The 26,579-nt window shown below is 43.3% G+C and overlaps 1 long non-coding RNA gene across 1 annotated transcript; it reads right to left on the bottom strand.

Moving 5' to 3' along the window:
* Window positions 1-22,048: 22,048 nt before the first annotated feature.
* LOC120527126 lies at window positions 22,049-22,748 on the bottom strand. The gene is made up of 2 exons (XR_005633282.1): window positions 22,716-22,748; window positions 22,049-22,160 (listed from the first exon to the last, which is right to left on the bottom strand). It is a non-coding gene; the product is annotated as an uncharacterized LOC120527126 (long non-coding RNA).
* Window positions 22,749-26,579: the final 3,831 nt, after the last annotated feature.

Below are 26,579 nucleotides of genomic sequence, written 5' to 3'. Positions count from 1 at the left end.
TGAATCACATTTTTCATTCCAACAGATGGCACATCACAAACATTTGTAGTAATAAGGTGCACAGCATTTGTCATTCCAACAGATGGGGCATCACAAACATTAGCACTGCTTTTACGAATCTCATACAAATGGCATATAACAGATATAGCAACCAGATGGACACACGGACACATGTTCTTTTATTAAGGTGGATAAACTGATTTCCATTCATATGGCAGTTGCTCTCTGTTGGATGTAATCAACGTTAATATCTGCAGTGCACCGTCTGTTGGAATATATTTTGTAATGCATTTCCTCTCATAGTCCAAAGACATGCAGGTTAGGTGCATTGGTGATCCTAAATTGTCCCAAGTGTGTGCTTGGTATGTGTGTGTGTGTGTGTGTGTGTGTGCCCTCTGGGGCTGGCGCCCCGCCCGAAGTTTGTTTCCTGCCTTGCACCCTGTGTTGGCTGGGATTGGCTCCAGCAGACCCCCATGACCCTGTACTTAGGATATAGCGGGTTGGATAATGGATGGATGGATGAATGGATGTAATAATACAATGAATCATCTTTTTCATTCCAACCGATGGTACATCACAAACATTAGCACTGCTTTTACAAATCCCATACAAATGGCATAAAACAGAGACATAGCAACCAGACAGACACTTGTCCTTTTATTAAGGTGGATAAACTGATTTCTGTTCATTCAGGAGTTACTTTCTGTTGGACGTATTCAGTGTGAACATCTGCAGTGCTCCATCTGTTGGAACGTAAGGCGTGTAGTAATAAAATGAATCACAACTTTTATTCTGACGGATGGCGCATCACAAAGATTATCACTGCTTTTATGATTCCCATACAAATGACATTTATAATAATAATAATAATAATAATAATGCATTTTATTTATCAGGCACTTTACATTAGCAGTAAATCTCAAAGTGCTACATAAAAAGTTTAAACAAAGGCAACACAAGATAAAAACAGAGATAAAACAACAATAATTATAACATTCTTGTTAATAAGTTTTCCTAAATAGAAAAGTCTTTAGCTGTTTTTTAAAAGAGCCCTCAGTCTGCTGTGTTCTTATGCCCTCTGGTAGGCCATTCCAGAGTCGTGGAGCAGCGGCTGCAAAGGGTCAGTCACCATTTGTATGAAGTTTGGTCACAGGGGGATGAAGGCGGTGGGTATTTGCAAAATGGAGGTTTCTTGCAGTGGATTGTAGTATAAGGAGTTCCTTCAGATATTGTGGAGCATTTCCATGGATACACTGGTGAGTAAACAAACAGAGCTTGTCTTCGATACGGAGGTGGATAGGGAGCCAATAAAGTGAAGTGACTGAAGGATTGGTGAAATGTGTTCATATTTCCGCACCCTCATCAGGATTCTTGCAGCACTATTTTGAATTTCTTGGAGCTTGCTGCGGATCCCGATGAGGAGTGCATTACAACAATCCAACCTGGATGAAGCAAAGGCACGAACTAGCTTTTCAGCATCACATTTAACAGAGATATAGCAACAATCAGACGGACACACAGTCACTTGTCCTTTTATTAAGATGGATAAACTGATTTCCGTCCGTATGGTAATTGCTGTCTGTTGGATGTATTCAGCATTAACATCTGCAGTGCACCATCTGTTGGAGTGTGTTTTGTAATGAGTGTAGTAATAAAATGAATCACATTTTTCATTCCAACAGATGACGCATCACAAACATTAGCACTGCTTTAATGAATCCCATAACAAATGGCATGTAACAGAGACATAGCAACCAGATGGACACACACACACTTACAGTATCCTTTTATTCAGGTGGATAAACTGATTTCTGTTCATTCAGCAGTTACTCTCTGTTGGACGTATTCAGCGTGAATATCTGCAGTGCACCATCTGTTGGAATGAATTTTATAAAGCGTGTAGTAATAAAATGAATCACATTTTGCATTCCAACAGATGGCACATCACAAACATTTGCAGTAATAAGGTGCACAGCATTTGTCATTCCAACAGATGGGGCATCACAAACATTAGCACTGCTTTTACGAATCTCATACAAATGGCATATAACAGAGATATAGCAACCAGATGGACACACGGACACATGTTCTTTTATTAAGGTGGATAAACTGATTTCCATTCATATGCTGCTCTCTGTTGGATGTATTCAGCGTTAATATCTGCAGTGCACCATCTGTTGGAATGTATTTTGTAATGCATGTAATAATACAATGAATCAGCTTTTTCATTCCAACAGGTGGTACATCACAAACATTAGCACTGTTTTAATGAATCCCATAACAAATGGCATAAAACAGAGAGAGACAGAGCAATCAGATGGACAAACAGACACTTGTCCTTTTATTTAATGTGGATAAACTGAACTGATTTCTGTTCATTCCGCAGTTACTCTCTGTTGGACGTATTCAGTGTTAACATCTGCAGTGCCCCATCTGTTGGAATGTATTTTGTAAGGCGTGTAGTAATAAAAGGAATCACATTTTTCATTCCAACAGATGGCGCATCACAAACATTAGCACTGCTTTATTGAATCCCATAACAAATGGCATGTAACAGAGACATAGCAACCAGACGGACACATAGAAACATGTCCTTTTATTAAGGTGGAAGAGCTGATTTCTGTTGGTTCGGATGTTACTCTCTGATATTTATTCATAACTCTTTCAACTCTAATCATTTTTGAGTCTCAAAATCACCCGCTATGTAAGAGTGTAGCTCACTGCCCTTTAGTCCTTCTGGAATTCTTCTGCATTTCTGGCCAGAAAGTCTTTTCCCACCATATGCAAATTCTTGATGCAACACCCCCTACAACATCCCACCTAGTCCCTGGGGCGCAGTAGCTATTTAGTTTAAAAATAATTTGGATCATATGGCCGCAGCCATCAGTTACAACACACAACCACATTTTTTTCAGGACTTGCGGGCTGCAATTGCAACAGCTTACCTGATCTGACCATGTGGTGCAACATGTAGCCAACCACCAGCCGTCCTTACGTCCCACCCCTGCTATTCTGAAATGTTGCGCAGGTCAATTGAATCACGTGGGGCGGGCAAACGTCAGATGGCATCTCCATCTCTTAGTCAAGAGCTGGGTTTCTTGAGTGTTGTTGGAAGATGTGAAGGATGTGCAATACTCTCTCAAGCAATCTGTCATATAGCGCCTTTCACCTTGAGGCACTGTGCCTGAACAGTACAATGCAGCTACCATTACTGACACCATCATAATTCTGGTGAGTTAAGTGACATATCAGGGAAACACAGTGAGCTGGCCAAGTGTAAAGGACATTTGAGAAGTGCCTGTTGTCACACACATGCTCACAGGGGGACGCTGTCAGTGCTCTGATAAGGTCAGCGATACCACCATGTGAAGAGAGGGGGCGCCATTGCTAACAACCTTTGTCTTTCCATTCACAGCTCTGAAGGATGGCAGTCAGAGGATGACTGACCACGTCCCACAATCCCCCTAGCCACGCCCCTTCCTAGCTGTGACATATACAAAAAGCCGGTGTCATTCATTGGACCAGGATGTGAGAGGAAGTACTAAAGAGCTGCACTGTTTGTTAATGGCAGTGGCCGAGCATTTAAACTTTGTTTTGATATTAAAAGTGGAGTACCGAGTTGGCTCCCCAAAATCTTTCTTCCTTCCTTGATATCCATTTTTGCATTAATTGGTCATATAGTGCCTTTCACCATGACAAATTTTACTTGTGCTGTTGAATTCTACAAAAATGAATGACACCATGACGTCATCATTGCAAGGATATTGTGGACGTCCAACCTGGCTGTCACCGTTTACTTCAAAACTCAAACCAACACTGCGCTCGATGACGCGATTCCAGAAAGAAATGTCACCCTCTGGTGTTCTTAACAGAAACGTGCTGGCGATCACGGTCTCTGCCTCTCCAGCTCAACACGCATCAACAAGTGGCACCTACGTGAGGCCTGGGGGTGGGAAGAGGTGGAGGCAGACGCACGAGAGTTCAGAACAAAATAAATCAGAACATTTGTCACGTCATGAGTTCTCCAGTAAGACCAAAGTAAGTTTCAGGGCCCAGCAGTTCATGAGTGTTTGTGTGACTCCTCGCCCAGGATGCAGAAGTAAATTAACTCTTTTGTTGTAAATTCACAGCTTAATTCACTGTCTATCATATAGCGCCTTTCTATCTATATATCTATCATATAGTATCTTTCATATCTATCTATCTATCTTTCATATAGCACCTTTCTATCTATCTATTTATCTATCTATTATATAGTGTCTTTCACTCTGTCTATCTATTATACAGTGCCTATCATATCACTCTATCCATTATATAGTGCCTTTCATTTCTATCCCTTACATAGCACCTTTCTACCTATCATATAGTAATGTCTTTCATATCTATCTATCATATAGCACCTTTCTATCTATCTATCATATAGTGCCTTTCACTCTATCTATCTATTATATAGTGCCTTTTGCATCTATCTATCTATCTATCTATCTATCATATAGTGCCTTTCACTTTGTCTATCTATTATACAGTGCCTATAATATCTATCTACTATATAGCACCTTTCACTCTATCCATCATATAGTGCCTTTCATTTCTATCTTTCTATCTATAGCACCTTTCACTCTATCTACTGTATCTATTATATAGTACCTTTCATTTCTATCTATATATATCTATCTTCTATAAAGTGTCTTTCATATTTGTCTATCTATGTACAATGCCTTTGTTATCTTTTTTCTTCCTGTGCTACATAACAGTTATTGTTGTATGAAATGTTTATTTTGTTGTTAACTTGGAGTGTATTTACGGGGATTTGGACATTGATATTACAAACTAAGTTTGGATTTGAATCATTTTTATGCAATTTGGATTCATCAGTTTGGAGAAAGGTTGAGATCAAAATTGCTAAGTTTCCATCCTTCATGCCCGATCTCTTTTTAACACAAGGGGTTTTGTGTGTGGGTCGTGTTTCACGCATTTTAAGTAGAAGTGCACTATGGAAAGCCTACAATGAATGAAACACTGAGTGGCACCCTACTCGATCAGTGAAGTCAGCTCAGTGTCACCCGCTCCTCTAACACACACGTCTTTGGGATATGAACACAAACCCATAGAGAAACGGGAACTTCATGGCATCTGTAAGAGTTGAACTTTTGGGGGTGTAGGGGCACTGAGGCTGTGACTTGGCTGTATCATAAGCCCCTCGCTTTTTTTTTTTAACCCGTGCGTTTCAGCCTCAGTAAAACGAACCTGCGGTACTGAACTCACAAGGCCCGGAGAGACTCAGTATTCACGGCTCCTGATTGGCTGCCCTTTAAAGGCTTTGTAACATTATTAAATCACATTTCAAATTCAGTAATTATAACTTTTTTTTTTTTGTCTGCATTTCACATTGTCTCTCACAGACTTTCCAGACATTAAAAGGAATCATATGTATTTTCATTGCTCAAAGGCAGGTGAGTATCAGGCCACATCTGTTAAATCTTCGGAGATCAAACTGACTACAGATGGCCAACAAGCAACGCTGGGGCACTTCTACAATTATCTGGGAGTGAAAAGGCAAGAGTACGCGAAATTACCCCCAAAGACCAATTATATCCAATTACAAACTGCTTTCCTTTTTTTTCGAGCCGAGTCTGGCGGCGGCTCGTTAACCTCCGGGCACGTCGACCCCCCCCAAAAGAGTTCGGAGAGTCCGGCTTTACGCGGCACGAAGGTGGCTCGTTTACCTCGTAAGCATCTGGAGCGCCGGGCTGGGTGCTGTTATGTCAAACGAGCTGCTTCTGCAAGTCCTGCGCTTCCGTCTGCCGGTACCGGGAATACTTGTAGCGTGGCGGTTACTTCGCACCTCATTATGGGGCTGGCGAAGGTGAGGAAGAAGGGGAAAAAATTCCGAACGTTGTGTCGTCAGCATTTGGATGGAGATGAGCCTTGGACCACCCAAGCTCGTTTCCGTCCGCTCTGTTCTTCCTAACTCCTGGCACCCATACAGACAAGAAACGCTGATCGTCGTTCTTCATGTATCAGTACAGATATCACGGATGGACGGTTAGCTAATCCAGAAGGTAAAGACGTAGCAGCTGTCGTCAATAAAAGATTTCGGCACAAGTTCGTCATTATATGGGGCCTCAAATCACAGAAACCTTTATGTCATTTAAAGCAACAAAACCTCTTTGGCCACCATACAGCACAATCCCCTAGTGGTCTCCAGGGCCACTGCAACTTTGACTTCTGTCTGGCCTTGAACATCTGTGCGCCCGCTTCGTCTTTACCGTTATCCTGGGTCTCGGCTAAATATCATTATTATGGCCAAGAAGGACTCTAAAAGTAATAGAAGAACAGTCAGTCAGCCATTTCCCAACCCGCTATATCCTAACACAGGGTCACGGGGGTCTGCTGGAGCCAATCCCAGCCAGCACATTGCATAAGGCATGCAGGAACAAACTAATTGATATCATTTCGCATATTTTTCCGGATTCTGCTTTTGATGTTTCTTTAATCCATTTGGCCGGTTTCTTGTCCTTAACCGTTTTAACGATTAATCTCCAGTTAGTCCACACTTTCCCTCCTTCTTCTCCAAAGTTGTTGTTTTCTATACAGTTCATCGTGGGTTTGTAGAGTTTGACGATGTTGACGGCATACGGTCTTTTGCTGGTGGTTTTACACGAGTTATGTTTTCTTAGCGCACCTCCCATCATATATGTTATATATCAGTATAAGTGTACATTTCAGTTCAGCTATTGATGTCTGATTGTGGGTTGACACCTGGTGATTTGATTGGTAATGCCTTGCACATTTGTTAGTTGTTCAAATAAAGACAAGAAAGAAAAAGGCACGCGCTGTCTGCTCCTCCGTTCTTATCAAATGAAGGTGAACTGTATTATTAATACATGACAGTGGCGACGAGATCAAGCAGTTAATTTTGAGCACTGTGACACTGAATAACAGCAGCGAGAACCGCACCGAGTAAGCGGAAAAGCAAGGACCCGACGCGATAGTGCAACGTGAGTACGATAAATTGCAAACATGTCGTACATCGGAAAGATAGATATTTTTGATAGTTCCACGGAAGATTGGAATATGTATGTTGAAAGGCTGCAACAGTATTTCGCTGCAAATGATATTCCAGCTGAAAAACACGTTCCTGTGCTACTGAGTGCCATGGGAGGGAAAGCTTACGGCCTCCTCCGTAGTTTAACTGCCCCAGACAAACCCGCTGAGAAAAGTTTTAACGACTTAGTCCGTGTAATGCGGGATCATTTGTCACCAAAGCCATTACTGATCGCGGAACGTTTCAGATTCCATAAGCGTAATCAGAACGAGGGAGAGACAATTGCGGCTTATGTGGCAGAACTGAAAAAGTTATCAGAATATTGTCAGTTTGGTGACGGGCTAAACGATGCATTGCGTGATCGTTTGGTTTGTGGAATCCTTCAAGAGGGAATCCAGAAGAGGCTGTTAACTGAGGCAGATTTGACATTTAAACGAGCAGTAGAAATTGCTATTTCAATGGAAACTGCAGCTAAAGATGCACTTGAACTACAAAGAGGAGTGAATACGAGCAGCGTAAATAAAATGGCGGCAGCCAAGATAAGCAAAGTACATAAACGGCCCTGCTATCGCTGTGGACGCGACTCCCATCTTCCCTCACAGTGCCGATTTAAAAAGAAGAGTGCAGACAGTGCCACAAAACGGGCCATATTCAAAGAGTTTGTCGTAGTGGAAAGGCAAAGTTTAGTGCGGAACACAAAATGCATCACAGCGACAAGAAAAATGTGCATAATGTTGCAGAAGTCTCTGACATTGATAGTGAAGATGCATTAGCAAGTCTGGAATTATTTAGCCTTAGTGGAAAAGACAAGCAGGCAATCTGGCTCACCCCCAAGATAGATGGCCAGGTGGTAAAAATGGAATTGGACACTGGCTCAGCTGTTTCAGTTATGTCACTGAAAGATTACAAGGTGTATTTCAAGAAGGAGAAGCTGAACCCTCTTCTGTTCTTCTCAGAACATACACAGGTGAAAAGGTTATGCCTATTGGAGTGCTGCATGTGACAGTAGAGTATAATGGAAGAAAAGAGGTACTTGATTTACACATAATACAAAATGGAGGTGCACCATTATGGGGCCGTGAGTGGTTAAGAAAGTTGGGAGTTGACTGGAGAGAGATTAAAAGCCTCCGTGTTTTGCCTGTTGTGCAACAGACTACAGAAAAGAACCTAGAGCTGATATTAAGAAAAGCCGCCCCGGTATTTAAGAGTGGCATTGGGACTCTTCAGCACATTAGAGCTAAAATTGTACTTAAGAGTGGTGCGACCTCACGGTTCCACAAGGCACGTCCAGTACCCTATGCCATCCGACCCCTGGTTGAAAAGGAATTGGATAGGTTGGAGTCAAACGGCATACTTTCTAAAGTAGACTGGAGTCCTTGGGCAACCCCAGTTGTCCCAATAATAAAGAGAAATGGTACAGTCAGGCTCTGGGACTTTAAGGTCTCCATTAATCCTGAGCTACAAGCTGAACAGTATCCTCTGCCGAGAATTGAGGACATTTTTGCCAGTTTGTCGGGTGGTCAGCGTTTTCAAAGTTAGATTTAGCAGATGCATACCTCCAGATGGAAGTAGAGGAAGACTCTAAAGTGTTCCTGACCATTAATACAATAAAGGGTCTTTATCGTTACAACAGGCTGGTGTTTGGGGTAGCCTCTGCCCCAGCTATTTGGCAAAGAGCAATGGATCAGATCCTTCAGTCACTGCCAGGCGTCCAGTGCTATTTAGACGACATTATTGTCACTGGAGCGACAGATGAAGAGCATTTAGAAAACCTCAAAAAGGTTCTGAAAAGGTTAGAAGAGTATGGACTAAGAGCCAGGCGAGGAAAATGTGAGTTCCTGAAGCCCAGTGTCAGGTATTGCGGGCACACCATAGATGCCCAAGGTTTGCACAAATGTCAGGACAAGATTCAGGCTGTATTGATGGCACCACAACCACAAAATGTTTCACAGCTTAGATCCTTCCTGGGGTTTGTGAATTATTATAATAAGTTTCTTCCAAACCTGGCAACTGTGCTATATCCACTCAATGAGCTATTACAAGCTGGAAAACAGTGGAAATGGTCCAAAGAATGTGAAAATTCATTCCAAGATGCAAAGAGACTGGTGACATCTGACACAGTCCTAACCCACTTTAATTCGTCCCTTCCAATCAAGCTGGCTTGTGATGCTTCTCCATACGGCATTGGAGCAGTGATGTCTCATGTTATGGAAGATGGCAGTGAGAGGCCTATAGCTTTTGCATCACGCTCATTGTCTGCAGCTGAGAAGAATTATGCCCAAATCGATAGGGAGGCATTGAGTCTAGTGTGGGGTGTAAAAAGGTTCAACCAGTATCTTTTTGGTAGGGAATTCATCCTTGTCACAGACCACCAACCGCTAACCTCAATTTTCAGCCCGCAGAAAGGAGTTCCTGCCACAGCTGCTGCCCGAATGCAGCGCTGGGCATTGTTTTTAGGTGGACACAGGTACAAGATTGAGTACAAACGTACAGCCTGCCATGCAAATGCAGATGGGTTGTCGCGACTGCCACTGGAGGCTGAAAAAGATGAGTTTGGAGATGAGGAAACAATAGATATGATCTCCATCAGCCAGATTGAAAGTCTGCCCGTCACGGCAGACATGGTGAAAACAGAAACAAAACATGACAAGGTCCTGTCTCAGGTGTATGCTGCCACACTGAATGGCTGGACAGCCCAGCACAAATCCCTGCTGGCTGCATATTACTCGAGACGTGATGAAATTGCCTTAAATGCTGGATGTGTGATGTGGGGGTTAAGAACTATTGTACCCACTAAACTAAGACACAGAGTATTAAAAGAGCTTCACAAGGGACATCTAGGTGTGGTGAAAATGAAGGCACTTGCCAGAAGTTTTGTGTGGTGGCCAGGCATTGATGAAGACATCGAGAAAATAGCGCAGCAATGTAGTGGCTGCCAGATGGTTCAGAATGATCCAGAACGTGCACCACTTCATCCATGGGAATGGCCTACATTACCATGGCAGCGGCTTCATATCGACTTTGCAGGACCATTCATGGGGACAACTTTCCTGGTGGTAGTCGACGCATGCTCTAAATGGCCAGAGGTTTTCATTATGAGCTCCACCACTACTTCTCACACTATTGAAGTACTAAGGAATTTATTTGCTAGAACTGGAGTTCCACAACAACTGGTGAGTGACAACGGACCCCAGTTCACAGCAACAGATTTTCAGATTTTCCTCCACAAAAATGGCATACGGCACATTACATCTGCCCCATGGCATCCAGCCACAAATGGCCAGGCAGAGAGGTTTGTGCAAAGTTTGAAACGAGCCCTTCGAGCAATGACAAATGAGAAGCTGACCCTTCAGCAAAAATTGGCCAACTTCTTATTTGCATATCGAATTCCATCCATGCTACAACTAACCAGACTCCAGCTATGTTGTTCTTTGGGCGTCCTCTTCGCTCTAGATTAGACCTGCTGCAACCAAATATTAAGCAGACTGTGCAAGACAGACAAATCAAACAAGGTCATAAAGCAACGGACAAGGTTACACGTAGCTTTGCCATTGGACAATCAGTTCTTGCCAGGAGCTACAGAGGAGATCAGAAATGGGTTCCTGCACTAGTGAAAGAGCAAACTGGTCCCTTGTCATACAAGGTAGAGGCTACTCAAGGTGTCATATGGCGACGTCATGTCGACCAGTTGAGAAAATCAGGGTTGGTTAGAGCTAAAGAGATACCCACACTGCCTGTTGACTCCCCTGCTGTTGCTCCTACAAACTGTCCAGAGCACTTACCATCTCCTCAAGCAGCACAAGTACAGAGCCCATGTGCATTATCTCCATCACCTTCTGCAGAGGCTAACACTGCTGTAACAATTCAAGAAAAATTACCCTGTGAAGAGAGACGTTACCCAATTCGCATACGCAAGCCTCCACAGAGACTAATTGAAAATTAAATGTAAAGATAGAATTCAATGTTTTGATTTCTTCAGAGAAAAAAAAAAGGGAATAAGTTAATTACTTCTAATTTTTAGATGGGAGGAATTGTTATATATCAGTATAAGTGTACATTTCAGTTCAGCTATTGATGTCTGATTGTGGGTTGACACCTGGTGATTTGATTGGTAATGCCTTGCACATTTGTTAGTTGTTCAAATAAAGACAAGAAAGAAAAAGGCACGCGCTGTCTGCTCCTCCGTTCTTATCAAATGAAGGTGAACTGTATTATTAATACATGACAATATATCCGGCCATGTCCACAACCTTCCCACTCCTTCCTCTGATCAGTTTGCTATTTACACTTGTGTACTTGTAAACGTGTACCATTTAATTATACTCATTGAAAACTAGCGGGCTCCGCCCCCTGCTCGCGGTTTGGTTTACCGGTTTTCCATTTTTAAGAGATTGTTACATATGAATTATTTTCACTTTTACTTTAAAACTTTTGTAAAAACAACACAGGGTGGTCCAGATCTAATTATGCAGATCCATATTATCTGGATGACTTTGATTTTTGCGGGGACGATTTCAGTTCGGCGCAAAGACGATTCTTCATGCCCTAAGTTCGCACACTTCTCAATGGTCCGGGATTTTTTGGGTGATTTTCTGTGTAATAAACTTAATAAGTTATAGAGTAATGAAAACTGCATAATTAGATCTGGACCAACCTACGAGGTGTGGCAGAAAAGTAATGAGACTGATTTTTTATTTACCAAAGTTTTTATTTTTTTCAAACATCAATGTTATCTCCTTCAAAGTAGTTCCCTTGGGCAGCTACACACTGATGGAGACGTTGTTCCCACTGTTGGTAGCAGTGCTGGAAGTCTTCAACCGGTATGGTCTTCAGCATGTCCGTTACACTCTTTTGGATGTTTTCTAAAGTCCCGAAATGACGTCCTTTGAGGACATTTTTCAGTTTAGGAAAAAGGAAAAAGTCACACGGACTGAGGTCAGGTGAGTAAGGGGGCTGGGGAACCACAGGAATGCCTTTTGAGGTCAAAAATTCTGTTATGGAGAGGGCAGTTTTTCGGCACCATTTTGGCACAGACCTTTCGCATGTGCAAATGTTCAGTCAAAATTTGATGAACGGTAAATCTGTTCAAATTTAATTGTTCACTCAACATTCTTAATGTTAAACGACGGTCTTGCTGCTGCTGGCGAACTGCGTGTTCTGCATGTCGCTGTTTTATGAGCTGGGAGCACATGAAGCGTATCTGCCAAAAGCATTCCAACAACTGCTTGGTTAGATATCCGTGAACTTGCTTTAAATGTTATCACACTGCCTTGTCTCACGTGATGTTAACGTGTCTCTTGCGGGATGTCAAATTGTCTTCGTGTGACGTTAAAGTGTCTCTCGCGGCACATCAAATTGTCTTCGCGTGACGTTAAAGTGACTCTCGTGGGACATTAAATTGTCTTCGCGTGACGTTAAAGTGCATAGACATTGAATACTAGATGTCGCATGACCAGCAGCATCATACGTCACCGTCGCCGCCATATTGCGAGTGGCACTGCTGTGGAGTGAAGTAATGGATAAAGATGCCTCACGCATGTACTGTTTGGGATTGTACAAACCGCTGTACGCGCCAAACCAGATCCCGGGAGATCAGATTTCATAGGTAAGGCTGAAAAATTGTTTTGGTTATATTTGGCCATTAGAAAATCCCGTTTTATAATCTTAACTTTAACTACGCCAGGCTAAGCTAACAAAGCTATGCATTTATGTGCTCAAGTGAGCCTCCAGACAGCGTTTTGGCTAAACGTATTTAGTCACTAACTATGTAGATTGTTGATAGCTGTTGTGGTTCATTGCCGGCCATTCATCCACCAGGTTTAGCCCTCCCTGCAGTATGGAGGTACCAGCAGGGAATTATGGACAATGGAGTTTTTATCCACAGCCCTGCTGGAAACCATGGGGGCCGCTAGAAGGCGCTGCAGGGAGGAGCAGCGACTATTTGCCCTACACCTCGGAAGTACGTCCGAGTCACATGGACAAGAGGAATGACGTGCTTCTGGGTTGAAGAAAAGGACTTTTTATTTGACCTGGAAGTGATAAGGAATCATGGACTGAAGGATGGGAAACACTTCTGGGTCAGGAAATATAAAAGGATTCTGGGAACTCCTAAACAACGAGATGAGTTGGGTGGAAGGGTGGCAACGTGTCTGGGAGAGGAGGATAGTGATTGATTATTAATTTATTGTGTATTGGAGATTTATATGAGTATTGTGGAGAGGAGGGTGCTTTGTGCACATTATTATTATAATACATCCATTATTTGGACTTTTATCTGGTGTCTGGCGTCTGATCTGAGGGTTCAAGGGGACGACAAAGCCCTAATCTGTCACACTGTTAACATTTCTCAAACTTGGAAGGTTTCCTAAAGAAATCCACCTCAGGAAGCAGTGGGAGGTCAGGTAGCCCTTAGACGGGATTTGGAGAAAGCTGTCCTGTGACGTGTGCCGTGCTAGTTTGGTAACAGATGCTGTGCCGGCATCATATGATCAAAGCTACCACTCGCTCACATTAAAAATGATGATGATGATTCCTTCTGAGGGTCCAGTCAAGGTGGTCAAAGTAGCTGAGTGTCTTATCTGACAGTCGACATTAGGGCAAGCTGTCAGTGTATCTTTGAATGGACATTAGGTCCCCTTGGACCCTCTGCCTGTGGCTGTAAATACACCCTGGTCATTGTAGATTATGCCACTCGGTATCCTGAGGCTGTCCCCTTGCGTTCAGCTAATACAAAAAATATCGCACGAGAACTAGTAGGGTTATTCGCTAGGGTTGGGATCCCCAAAGACGTCTTAATGGCCAAGGGACTCCCTTCATCTTGGTGACGTTCAGGGAAGTGGCCAAGTGACATAGAATAGGCATGTCAAACACGCGGCCCGCATGACAGATCCTAGTTAGCACTGAACTTGTACAAAATGATTACTGTCGTTTGCGATTGTATCATTCTGCATCTTCAGCGTTACTTATTGACTTTTCGTACTTCCGCCTTCTGACAAAAGTGCGTTTTCCCATGGCATTACGGTACCAGAAACGTCATCTGCTAGTATAGCCTCGAGCCTTGACCAAAGTTAATGAGCCACGATGTCGCAACTGAAGTGCTAGGCTGCAGCAGGGGTGGCCTTAGGCATGTGCAAACTGTGCACCTTTACAGGGGCGCCACGCCAATATATATTGTATATAAAACAGAAACAGAAAATAACGACACAGCTGACGGCAATATGGCCGAAAAACATTGTGTTTCTTGTTAATTAGTACGCTGTATTTACTACTGTCGCTAGAGTCGGAGCAGTAAGCTATATGTAGTATTATAACGTTCTGCCGTAATGAGAATATCATGGGCCGCCACTTGGTTTTCAAGTTAGGGACATGCGCATATAGAAGTGTGTCATGAGCACGAGGTGGCTATGTAGTGTCCGCAACAGACGTGGCCATCCGCCGTGCATGAGATACCATATTGACATTGGCGGGCGAAGGAGCCACCGATTCTTTCTCTGCCAGGGCCGCCACGAGCCTAGAGCCGCCCCTGCTAGGCTACACTACTGGCTAAGCTGCCGAGACTGGCCACTGGGCAGAACTGACCATCATGTGGAGTAATAGTTTCACGTTTTTTTGCTCTAGTTTTATGTAATTTTGTGCTAGTATTGTAACGAACAGTCAGTGCTGACTACAGCTGAAGATCTGAAGTGGACGCGAGAAGTTGGTGAGTTGTTTATTAACAAATTTTTGTGATTTTTGAGGTTGTAAAATTAGTGTAGGTCAGGGGGCTTTTTGCATATCGGCTTATTTTACAATATAATCTTTGAAGTAAACTTAGTAAAGTAAAATTAGATTTTTGGAGGATTTGTTTTCCAATTTGAATTACTGAGCAATGAATTCAGTGAGCGTTTTCGTGATTTCAGTTCACACGAACAGGACTTTTGCGCCGTTTACGTCACCATACTCTTACAACGTTGAGAATGCGCCTGAGAATATCCAAATGCAATTGATTGAACTGCAGTCAGATTCTATTCTGATGGCAAAATACCAACGAAGTTGGTGTGCCAGGCTTGTATGCTTACCTGCCACCCTCGTATGTGCAGATCCGTAAGTTGGCATCGAGAGTAGTGTCTGTGTTCAGAAGCACTTACCTTTGTGAGAAATTGTTTTCGTTAATAAAAGCTACCAAAACCCCACATCGCTCAAGACTTACTGTCGAGCACCTTTCATCCCTCATAAAAGATTTCAAGCCTGATATTGACGAACTGGTTACTAACAAGAGATGCCAAGTGCCGGGACAAAAGAAATAGATCTCACAGTGTAAGATTCCTATATAAGCAATGAATAGAATATAAAAATATAAGGACCTAGCTAAGAGACTAAGACTCTAATTGCATACTGTTGTACGGAGATTGTATGGAAATAAATTGCTTTTCTTTAAATTTTAAGTGTTACATTTTTAAAGTTTTCAGTATTGGAAAGAAAGTGACAGTAACTTTGTATAATAGTATAATAGTATTTGTTACAGTGCGGCCCGCTGACGCACGTATGGCAGTCAAAGCGGCCCACCAATGGTAGTGAGTTTGACATGCCTGACATAGAATACGGCGTCCAAAAACCTGAATCTATCATCCACGGTTTAATCAGAACTTGAAGCAGATGCTATGCAAGGTAGTTAGCAAGGATGGGAGAAACTGGGATCAATTATTCCCCCTCGTCCTTTTTGCCTATCGGGAAGTCCCTCAGGCCTCTACTGGATTCTCTCCTTTTAAGTTATTCTATGGAAGACAACCACATGTTAAAAGATGGTTGGGAGGAAGAGGCCCTTCCCTCCTCTAATATATTGGAGTACAGTGGTGTGAAAAACTATTTGCCCCCTTCCTGATTTCTTATTCTTTTGCATGTTTGTCACACAAAATGTTTCTGATCATCAAACACATTTAACCATTAGTCAAATATAACACAAGTAATCACAAAATGCAGTTTTTAAATGATGGTTTTATTATTTAGGGAGAAAAAATCCAAACCTACATGGCCCTGTGTGAAAAAGTAATTGCCCCCTTGTTCAAAAATAACCTACCTGTGGTGTATCACACCTGAGTTCAATTTCCTGATTACTGCCACACCTGTTTCAATCAAGAAATCACTTCAATAGGAGCTGCCTGACACAGAGAAGTAGACCAAAAGCACCTCAAAAGCTAGACATCATGCCAAGATCCAAAGAAATTCAGGAACAAATGAGAACAGAAGTAATTGAGATCTATCAGTCTGGTAAAGGTTATAAAGCCATTTCTAAAGCTTTGGGACTCCAGCGAACCACAGTGAGAGCCATTATCCACAAATGGCAAAAATATGGAACAGTGGTGAACCTTCCCAGGAGTGGCCGGCCGACCAAAATTACCCCAAGAGTGCAGACATGACTCATCCGAGAGGTCACAAAAGACCCCAGGACAATGTCTAAAGAACTGCAGGCCTCACTTGCCTCAATTAAGGTCAGTGTTCACGACTCCACCATAAGAAAGAGACTGGGCAAAAACGGCCTGCATGGCAGATTTCCAAGACGCAAATTACTGTTAAGCAAAAAGAACATTAGGGCTCGTCTCAAATTTGCTAAGAAACATCTCAATGATTGCCAAGACTTTTGGGAAAATACCTTGTGGACTGATGAGACAAAAGTTGAACTTTTGGAAGGCAAATGTCCCGTTACATCTGGCGTAAAAGGAACACAGCATTTCAGAAAAAGAACATCATACCAACAGTAAAATATGGTGGTGGTAGTGTGATGGTCTGGGGTTGTTTTGCTGCTTCAGGACCTGGAAGGCTTGCTGTGATAGATGGAACCATGAATTCTACTGTCTACCAAAAAATCCTGAAGGAGAATGTCTGGCCATCTGTTCGTCAACTCAAGCTGAAGCGATCTTGGGTGCTGCAACAGGACAATGACCCAAAACACACCAGCAAATCCACCTCTGAATGGCTGAAGAAAAACAAAATGAAGACTTTGGAGTGGCCTAGTCAAAGTCCTGACCTGAATCCAATTGAGATGCTATGGCATGACCTTAAAAAGGCGGTTCATGCTAGAAAACCCTCAAATAAAGCTGAATTACAACAATTCTGCAAAGATGAGTGGGCCAAAATTCCTCCAGAGAGCTGTAAAAGACTCATTGCAAGTTATCAAAGCGCTTGATTGCAGTTATTGCTGCTAAGGGTGGCTAAACCAGTTATTAGGTTCAGGGGGCAATTACTTTTTCACACAGGGCCATGTAGGTTTGGATTTTTTTTTCTCCCTAAATAATAAAAACCATCACAAAAAAACTGCATTTTGTGTTTACTTGTGTTATATTTGACTAATGGTTAAATGTGTTTGATGATCAGAAACATTTTGTGTGACAAACATGTAAAAGAATAAGAAATCGGGAAGGGGGCAAATAGTTTTTCACACCACTGTATATCGCGCAATTACGTGATAGATTAGCTAAAATCAGACCGGTCCTCAAAGAACACCTACCGCGTACTCGAACAGTGCAGGCGCGGTGCTATAATAAAAACACGACCCTCCGGGAATTTCACCCAGGCGATCGCATTACGGTGCTCATACCCTCGTCACATTCTAAATTATTGGCTCATTGGCGAGGGCCCTACGAAGTCAAGGAGCGTAAAGGGCTCATCAACCATTTGGAAAAACAACCCAACCGTCGACCGAGCGAGTGGGTGTATCACATAAATCTGCTGAAGCCGTGGAAGGACAGGGAAGCCAACCCGTTCTCCGGCCAGCCCTGCTCCCTTTTTGCAGAATATCCACACCTTAACTTCGGTTCAGAATTATCCTGGAAACAACGACAGGAGCTGGAATCAGTGATCCTGCCCGTGATGGGGATAGTTAATGAGCAACCCGGCCGCACCATCCTGGTTGAACACGACATCATTACAGACCCAGGTGTGGTTGTACGAGAGAGACCCTGTAGGCTTCCTGAGGCGAAACAGGTGGAAGTGGAGCTGGAAATCAGACGAATGCTGGAAATGGGAGTGATGGAACCAGGCCACAGCCCATGGTCCAGTCCTATTATTCTGATTCCAAAACCTGATGGGTCCTGGAGGTTTTGCAATGACTTCTGGCACCTCAATCAGGTCTCCAAGTTTCATGCGTACCCGATGCCTTTAGTAGATGATTTGTTAGAGAGGCTCAGTAATGCTCAATATATAACTACTCTATACCATTAGCGGCCTCCGCCAGAGACAAAAACGCCTTTAGCACACCTAGCGGACACTGGCAGTATACGGTACTCCCATTTGGCTTGCACGGGGCACCAGCGACTTTCCAACGTCTGGTGGACACTCTGTTAATGGCCCCACCAGGCCTACAGTGGATGGTGACATCATCTTTTCCGACACCTGGGAGGACCATAGACTGAGGGTGAAAGCGGTGCTCTCGACATTGGCGCAGGCCGGACTTTGTATCAATCCAAAAAAATGTTATTTCAGGTTGAGAGAAGCCAAATATTTGGGCTACTTAGTGGGCCTGGGCTCTGTGAAGCCACTGTGTTCGAAAGCCATTCTCATCAATTGGCCCCGTTCCGATTACCAAGAAGCAGGTACAGGCATTTTTGGGATTAGCGGGTAACGTCCTTGACGAATCTGACTAAGAAAACGCCACCCGTGAAAGTGGGTTGGGATGATGCTACTGAGACAGCATTTAGTGACTTGAAAATGGCCCTGACATCAGCACCGGTTCTAATTTTTCTGTCCCTTTTATTCTCCAGACCGATGCATCAGACACCAGACTCGGAGCCGTGTTGATCCAATGAATTGATGGGGCTGAACACCCCGTGATGTATCTGAGCCGGAAACTGTTGGACCGCGAGAGGAGGTATGCGGTGGTGGAACGCGAGGCCTTGGTGATTAAATGGGCGGTGACCCATTTGAGGTACTACCTCTTGGGACGGGAGTTTACCCTGGTTAATGACCATGCCGCCTAACAATGGATGACGGTGGTGCATAGGGACTCTAACCCCCGTGTTACCAGGTGGTTTTTAGACCTCTGACCTTATAGGTTCGCCGTTGTTTACCGTCGGGCCGCCTTGCAGGCCAACACTGATGCCCTCTCTCGTGTTCACGACCTCTTGGTGCAGCTCGCCTGAGCCGGTGGGTTTGGGCTAAGGTGGAGGGGGGGTCATGTCACGCACAAAATGTCGACAAAATCCACGGTGAGTAGACGGTCAAGAGATGGAGGGCTACAAAAGGGTACTACCCTTTCTCTCTCTCTTTCCACAGAAGCAAAGAAGAAAAATAAAACCGCCGTATCGCGGAGCCAAAATGACCGACTTGTCATTCCGTTCCCTCCTCGATGATGTCACGAACAAGTCAGAGCCAAGACGTCACTTCCCCCATTTAATTTCCTGTAGCCATTTTGATTTTCTGTATAAATATCCCCCTGTTATTTTGTCAAATGCTTGGTTGAACCCTTATGTTTCAGCTTTATTTTGACCTGTCCGTTGGACATTACACGGGGCGGTTCCCCAAAACTTTATTCGATTGGCTGTCGAATTTTCTTTCTATTACAATATATATATTGTTACGCATGAGCGTTTAGGGAGCAGCTTAAGGACCCGACGAGCAGCGTGAAAATCGCAAGTCAGGGGACGACGGCGGTGTACTAACCGCTCTCTCTTTGTTTTAACAGGAAAGACGAGAAAACACCGCCATGAATACGGCCCGAAAGCCTAGCCAGCAGGCCGAGCCACTTCTGGGTTCCTTGTTTCCCTCTGGTCCCCCGATTATGAGGTCACTACATCCCATGTGGCTCAGCGCCTCCTTTCCCAGCATTCCCCGTCCTTTTCCATTCCCACTGCATAAAATGTCCGTGTTTCCAGTGTATTCCTATCTGTACCTGCTATTTCATGTCTGACCGTTTCAATTGCAACTCCAGCGTTTACAATACACGGGGACGGAATCCCCAATTCTTAACCACTGTGTTCCTGTGTTTTCTTTACAATATATATATATATATATATATTTGTTCACTTTCAATATATCTGCACTTTATTTTACATCACTGATTTGCATTGCCTGTTATTTTGTCGCCTGGGGTAAAAGGACTGTTTGTAAGGAGTACGGCTTGTTATTATCTGGAGAATCCTCAGGTTAGCCAAGTTAATAGTCTTGCTTGTGTAGTTGTCAGTCTGGGTAAAGGGGTCGGCCATTGCAACGTCATTTTAATTTTCTATTTAAATAGGTTAACATATTCAGATATGTTGGCGGGCAGCAAATTGAAGCGCCGCGCCGCCCCGCCCCGAGCGGCACGAACTCGAGCTTCGCCACTGGGACTATGTGTACAAATCGCTCCAGAATCTGAAAGTGAATGAGCAAACGCTCAAAGCCAACTAAAAACTTTCACGGTGTTGAGGAGTTTGTGTTGTCTTTGCTTTTCTTTAGTGTACTTTCAATTTTATTTTGATCTCCTCTTTTGCAGGTTACCTTTTGACCTCGGTTTTTTGTCTTCTCCATCTGCGGGTCCTTCATAAAACATTCCCTTTTTGCCTTTTCCTCTCCTGTTTTTCTGGCTGAACAACAACAGGTATGTACAAACTCATAGGAAGAGTTCCTATAAATCCACACCAATTAAGACCTTGCACTGGGGTTCACGTTTGCAGAATATTGACTCAATTCCAGACAGCGTTGGACTCATAATTTATTATTTGTTTACTTACACCTTTGACCTTACATTCCTCTAATACTGTTGTACATTTTCACAGACGAGTACAAATCATTGCGGTATAAAGTGAGGTGCAGTAGAAGGTACAGAGCGATTTATCTGAAAAGCCATTAACATTCAAATGCAAACCAACGATAACAACAACCCAACCCAAGAAGACGGTTCATTGTGACACAAGCGCTTGACGTCAGTCCACATGATGTTGCCTTCTTTTACTCTTCCAGCTCAGAGGCCGCCATCCTGTAAATGTGAAGTGAGGGTCTGAATGAGACAGGACGTCCCAAGTGAAGCTCTTCAAGGCTTTTCTGGCTTTAAGAATAAAGCGGCTCACCCATACGGACTGACTAAGCCACTTCAAACGTTCCAGTCATTTGTCCGCTGACATACAACATAAGCTTAAGAGGATTTCATGTGAAGAGACTGTCGTGTCTTGCCCGGGGTTCCAATATGTGTCTCATTTGTTCAATTTGGAGTCTTTGATTTATGCCGACGATGTTAACGTTACTTTTATGTGCATTATTCTTTGTTTTTCATCTTGTCTATAAGCTGCCTATGTTATGTTCCATGTGTTTTGTGGGCGGTCCCCCAAGAGGCGGGGCCACCTGCCAATCAGCACCAGGAACTGCCCCCCTGCCCTTATAAATCCAGAGGGTCTCCCACAGTTCCTGGCGGTTCATTTCAAATGTACCAGTAAGATTGTGACTTTATGTGTGCCTTTTTTCTGGGCTTTTTTTGGGGAATTCTTGGATTTTTGTCCCGTTTTTTAAATTTGTTTTGAATCTGTTTTTTGGGACTTTTGATTGATTTGGATTGTATTTATGTTTTATCAATTCTATTTTTTTTGTGCTAGTCTTATATATAAACGTCTACAAGTGGGAAGTGTGTGCTTCTGTTTTTCTGGCCCGGAAGTGAGAGGTGGAGTCGGGGTAAAGGCTCTACCTTTGAGGAAACAGAAACTCGCTTAGCCGCTAATAACACAAGTGAGGCCAGCATGTCGTCAAAACAAAACCTCAGAAGAAATTCAAAGTAACGTGGCCGCTAATACAGAAGCGAGATGAGCACATCGACAAAACGAAACCTCTGAAGAAAGACAAAGTCACTTAGCCGCTAATACAGAAGCGAGGTGAGCACATCGACAAAATGAAACCTCCTAGAAGAGAGACACTCGCTTAGCCGCTAATAACACAAACGAGACGAGCACATCGACAAAACGAAACCTCCTAGGAGAGAGACACTCACTTGGCCGCTAACACAGAATTGAGATGAGCACATCGACAAAACGACACCTCCTAGAAGAGAGACACTCGCGTAACCGCTAATAACACAAACGAGACGAGCACATCGACAAAACGACACCTCCTAGGAAAAAGACACTCACTTGGCCGCTAATACAGAAGCGAGATGAGCACATCGACAAAACGAAACCTCCTAGAAGAGAGACACTCGCTTAGCCGCTAATAACACAAACGAGACGAGCACATCGACAAAACGAAACCTCCTAGGAGAGAGACACTCATTTGGCCGCTAACACTGAATTGAGATGAGCACATCGACAAAACAAAACCTCTGAAGAAAGACAAAGTGACTTAGCCGCTAATACAGAAGCGAGGTGAGCACATCGACAAAACGACACCTCCTAGAAGAGAGACACTCGCTTAGCCGCTAATAACACAAACGAGACGAGCACATCGACAAAACGAAACCTCCTAGGAGAGAGACACTCACTTGGCCGCTAACACAGAATTGAGATGAGCACATCGACAAAACGAAACCTCTGAAGAAAGACAAAGTGACTTAGCCGCTAATACAGAAGCGAGGTGAGCACATCGACAAAACGACACCTCCTAGAAGAGAGACACTCGCGTAACCGCTAATAACACAAACGAGACGAGCACATCGACAAAACGACACCTCCTAGGAAAGAGACATTCGCTTAGCCGCTAATACAGAAGCGAGATGAGCACATCGACAAAACGAAACCTCTGAAGAAAGACAAAGTGACTTAGCCGCTAATACAGAAGCGAGGTGAGCACATCGACAAAACGACACCTCCTAGAAGAGAGACACTCGCTTAGCCGCTAATAACACAAACGAGACGAGCACATCGACAAAACGACACCTCCTAGGAAAGAGACACTCACTTGGCCGCTAATACAGAAGCGAGATGAGCACATCGACAAAATGAAACCTCTGAAGAAAGACAGTCGCTTAGCTGCAAATACAGAAGCGAGGCAAGTACATCTAAAAAACGACACCTCCTAGAAGAGAGACACTCGCTTAGCCACTAATAACACAAACGAGACGAGCACATCGACAAAACGAAACCTCCTAGGAGAGAGACACTCACTTGGCCGCTAACACAGAAGTGAGGTAAGCACATCAGCAAAATGAAACCTCTGAGGAGAGAGACACCCAGAGTAGTTCCTTTCAGTCACCTGACATCTCTACATTTCAATTTTTTTTCTTGACGATTTAAATAGTTTCTAGTTCCCCGGGCATTTTACAGCAGAGGCTTACACAGCTGGTAAAGCATAAATGTTTTATTTTATTAGTTGTAGGTTTGCATCTGACCAATGGCATTTGTAAAATCTGTGAACTGAGATCCTTTGTGGTGCGAGACCACAGCAATACACTTTGTGACTTTTCTTGAGACTAACCTTTTGATGTTAGCTTCCTGGTTGTCTCCAAACGTTTGCTCCTGTTTCAGGCTTTTTTGATTTTTGACTAATACAGGGTGAGCCAAAATGAAGTAGCACATTTCTCAAGGTCATTGCGTGAGGTATAGGTAGCTGAGTGGGTTGGGGTGGGGGGTCCTTTGATAGGTGACCCTTTGTAGTTTTCAGTCGGCCACATGCCTTGATCCGGTGTGCACACCGTGGTTTTGCTATCGATGTGTTCTTCAAAAACAACAAATCCATCATCATTACGTTATGCGCCTTCCGTGCTCTTCAGCATTCCTCCTAACGGTGACGTCCCAAATCAGAAAACAATTCTTCAGTGGGTGGCTGAATTTAGACAGACAGGTACAACATTGAATAGAAAATCTCCAGGCCGTCCTCCGACTGTACGAACGCCTGAAAACATCCAAGGTGTAAGGGCATCCATTTTGAAGTCTCCTAGACGTTCAGTGCGCTTCTGCCTTTGGCATTTACAACACCTTTTGAATTTTGCATGAGGACCTTAATTCCCGTCCATACAAAATGACGGTAGAGCAGGAACTGACTGTGAGGGACTGAGAGAGCCGTAAACAGTTGTGTGCCAACATTCTGTACGCCGTTCATCTAGATGCCATCGTCTTGTGACATCAGCGATGAGGCATATTTCCATTTGAATGGCTGGGAAAATAAGTTAATTTCACTATTGGGCTGAAACCAACCCTCGTGAACTTTATCAGAGACCCCTGCACAGTAAGCACGTTGCAGAATTTGCCATTGTAGGCCCTTACTTTTTTGTTGAGAGATTTGAGCAACGGTCACCATCACTTCAGAACGTTACATTGAAATGCTGGAGAACTGGAAGAAATAAATGTGGTGGATGCCTGGTGTCAACAGGATGGAGCGACAGCTCATACGGCCTGCGCGTAAGTTTTGTGGGAGGGAAGCTGATCTCCCTGTGCGGCGATGTCGGGTGGCCTTCACGTTCGCCTGATCTCGCTCCGTGCGATTTCTTATCTCAAGTCTACACACACCGACCTCAAAACCTCGAAGCCCCTCAAGGATGCTATTCACTATGAAATCACCGCTATTCCCCTTGAAATGGCCGAACGAGTCCCACGAGCGTTCAGAGATCGTCTCAAAGAGTGTATCGCTAATGACGGCCACCACCTCGAAGAACTCATTTTTAAAACACAGTGGAAAAAAATCTATTTGGTATACCCGTTCTTGTGTCGTAATGAAATTTATTTTATCTTAGCATTAAACGTTTGAAACGTGCTACTTCTTTATAGCTCACCCTGTATTTAGGTGTTGATGAAACGATCGGCTTGACCTTGGCTTGATTTCTGACCACAAAAAAGAAAAACACTTGTGAGTCAGCATCCTGGCTTAGTTCACAATAAATCACAGAGTACTGGTCTAGTGATTACCGTATATACTCATGTATAAGTCGGCTCTAGAAAGCTGAAAAATCGATCATAAAATCAGACCCCGACTTATATGCCCATTCAAAAATGCGACACTTTTTTTTTTTTTCTTCTTGCCTCCTCCAATTTCGCATCAGTTTCTCAGATGCATCAAATTTTGTTGCATTTTGTTTCGCAACTTCAACAAACGTTTCATTTAAAACCATTTTCATATTTTCTTCTGATTGAACGCTCCATCGTAGATAAGGGATGCTCTTACGATAAAGGTATATGAGGGTGTGAGATACAAAAGACACAAATCAGTGCAAACGTCGCTTCAGAATAGTTCGGGTATCACCGTGAGGTCACGTGGGCACGATACATAGAAAAATAAAGGCCGTGTGCTCCGTGGTGACTCTCTCAGGTGGGTGTTAGCATATCGTAATCTCTTGGACCAATAGCGGGAGTTTTCCGCATTTGACTTATACGACTGACAGTATAAAATACCGGAAATTATACGGTAAAATCAAGCCCCGACTTATCAGTGGGAGAACATAACTGTGAGTATATATGGTACATATATTCAAAGAGAATCATAAGCATACATGAAAATAAGTATTACCGTATATACTTGCGTATAAGTCGGTTCTTGAAATTCGAAAAATCGATCATAAAATCAGACCCCGACTTATACGCCCATTCAAATTTGCGACACTTTAATTTTTTTTTTTTTTTACATCTTCTTGCCTCCTCTAATCTCGCACATCAGTTTCTCAGACACATCGAATTTTGTTGCAGCAGCGCAGTTGCCAATTTCTTTCGCTACTTCAACGACTTTTAATTTACAACCAGCTTCATTTTAACTTCAGATCGAATGCTTCATCGTGGATAAGAGATGCTCTTACGATAAAGGTGTATGAGGGTGTGAGATACAAAAGACACAAATCAGTGCAAACGTCGCTTCAGAATAGTTCGGGTATCACCGTGTGGTCACGTAGGTACGATACATAGAAAAATAAAGGCCGTGTGCTCCGTGGTGACTCTCTCAGGTGGGTGTTAGCATATCGTAATCTCTTGGACCAATAGCGGGAGTTTTCCGCATTTGACTTATTATACGGAAATTATACGGTAAAATCAAGCCCCGACTTATCAGTGGGAGAACATAACTGTGAGTATATACGGTACATATATTCAAAGAGAATCATAAGCATACATGAAAATAAGTATTACCGTATATACTTGCGTATAAAGTCGGTTCTTGAAACTCGAAAAATCGATCATAAAATCAGACCCCGACTTATACGCCCATTCAAATTTGCGACACTTTAATTTTTTTTTTTTTACATCTTCTTGCCTCCTCTAATCTCGCACATCAGTTTCTCAGACACATCGAATTTTGTTGCAGCAGCGCAGTTGCCAATTTCTTTCGCTACTTCAACGACTTTTAATTTATAACCAGCTTCATTTTATCTTCTGATCGAACGATTCATCGTAGATAAGAGATGCTCTTACGATAAAGGTGTATGAGGGTGTGAGATACAAAAGACACAAATCAGTGCAAACGTCGCTTCAGAATAGTTTGGGTGTTACCGTGTGGTCACTTAGGTACAACAGAGAGAGAGGGAGAGGTTTGGAGCACATGCCGATACAGCGCATTGCCGCACCCACATGGAAATAAAAAGGCCGTGTGCCCCATGGCTACTCCCTCAGGTGGGCGTTAGCATATCGTAATCTGCTTGTACCAATACCGTGGGTTTTCCGCATTTCACTTATACGAGTGACAT

Source organism: Polypterus senegalus, chromosome 4, assembly GCF_016835505.1.
Source record: "Polypterus senegalus isolate Bchr_013 chromosome 4, ASM1683550v1, whole genome shotgun sequence".
In the NCBI taxonomy this organism is placed as follows: domain Eukaryota; kingdom Metazoa; phylum Chordata; class Cladistia; order Polypteriformes; family Polypteridae; genus Polypterus; species Polypterus senegalus.
The sequence above is the reverse complement of the archived record's forward strand: the minus strand, read 5'-3'. Positions and strand labels throughout refer to the sequence as shown.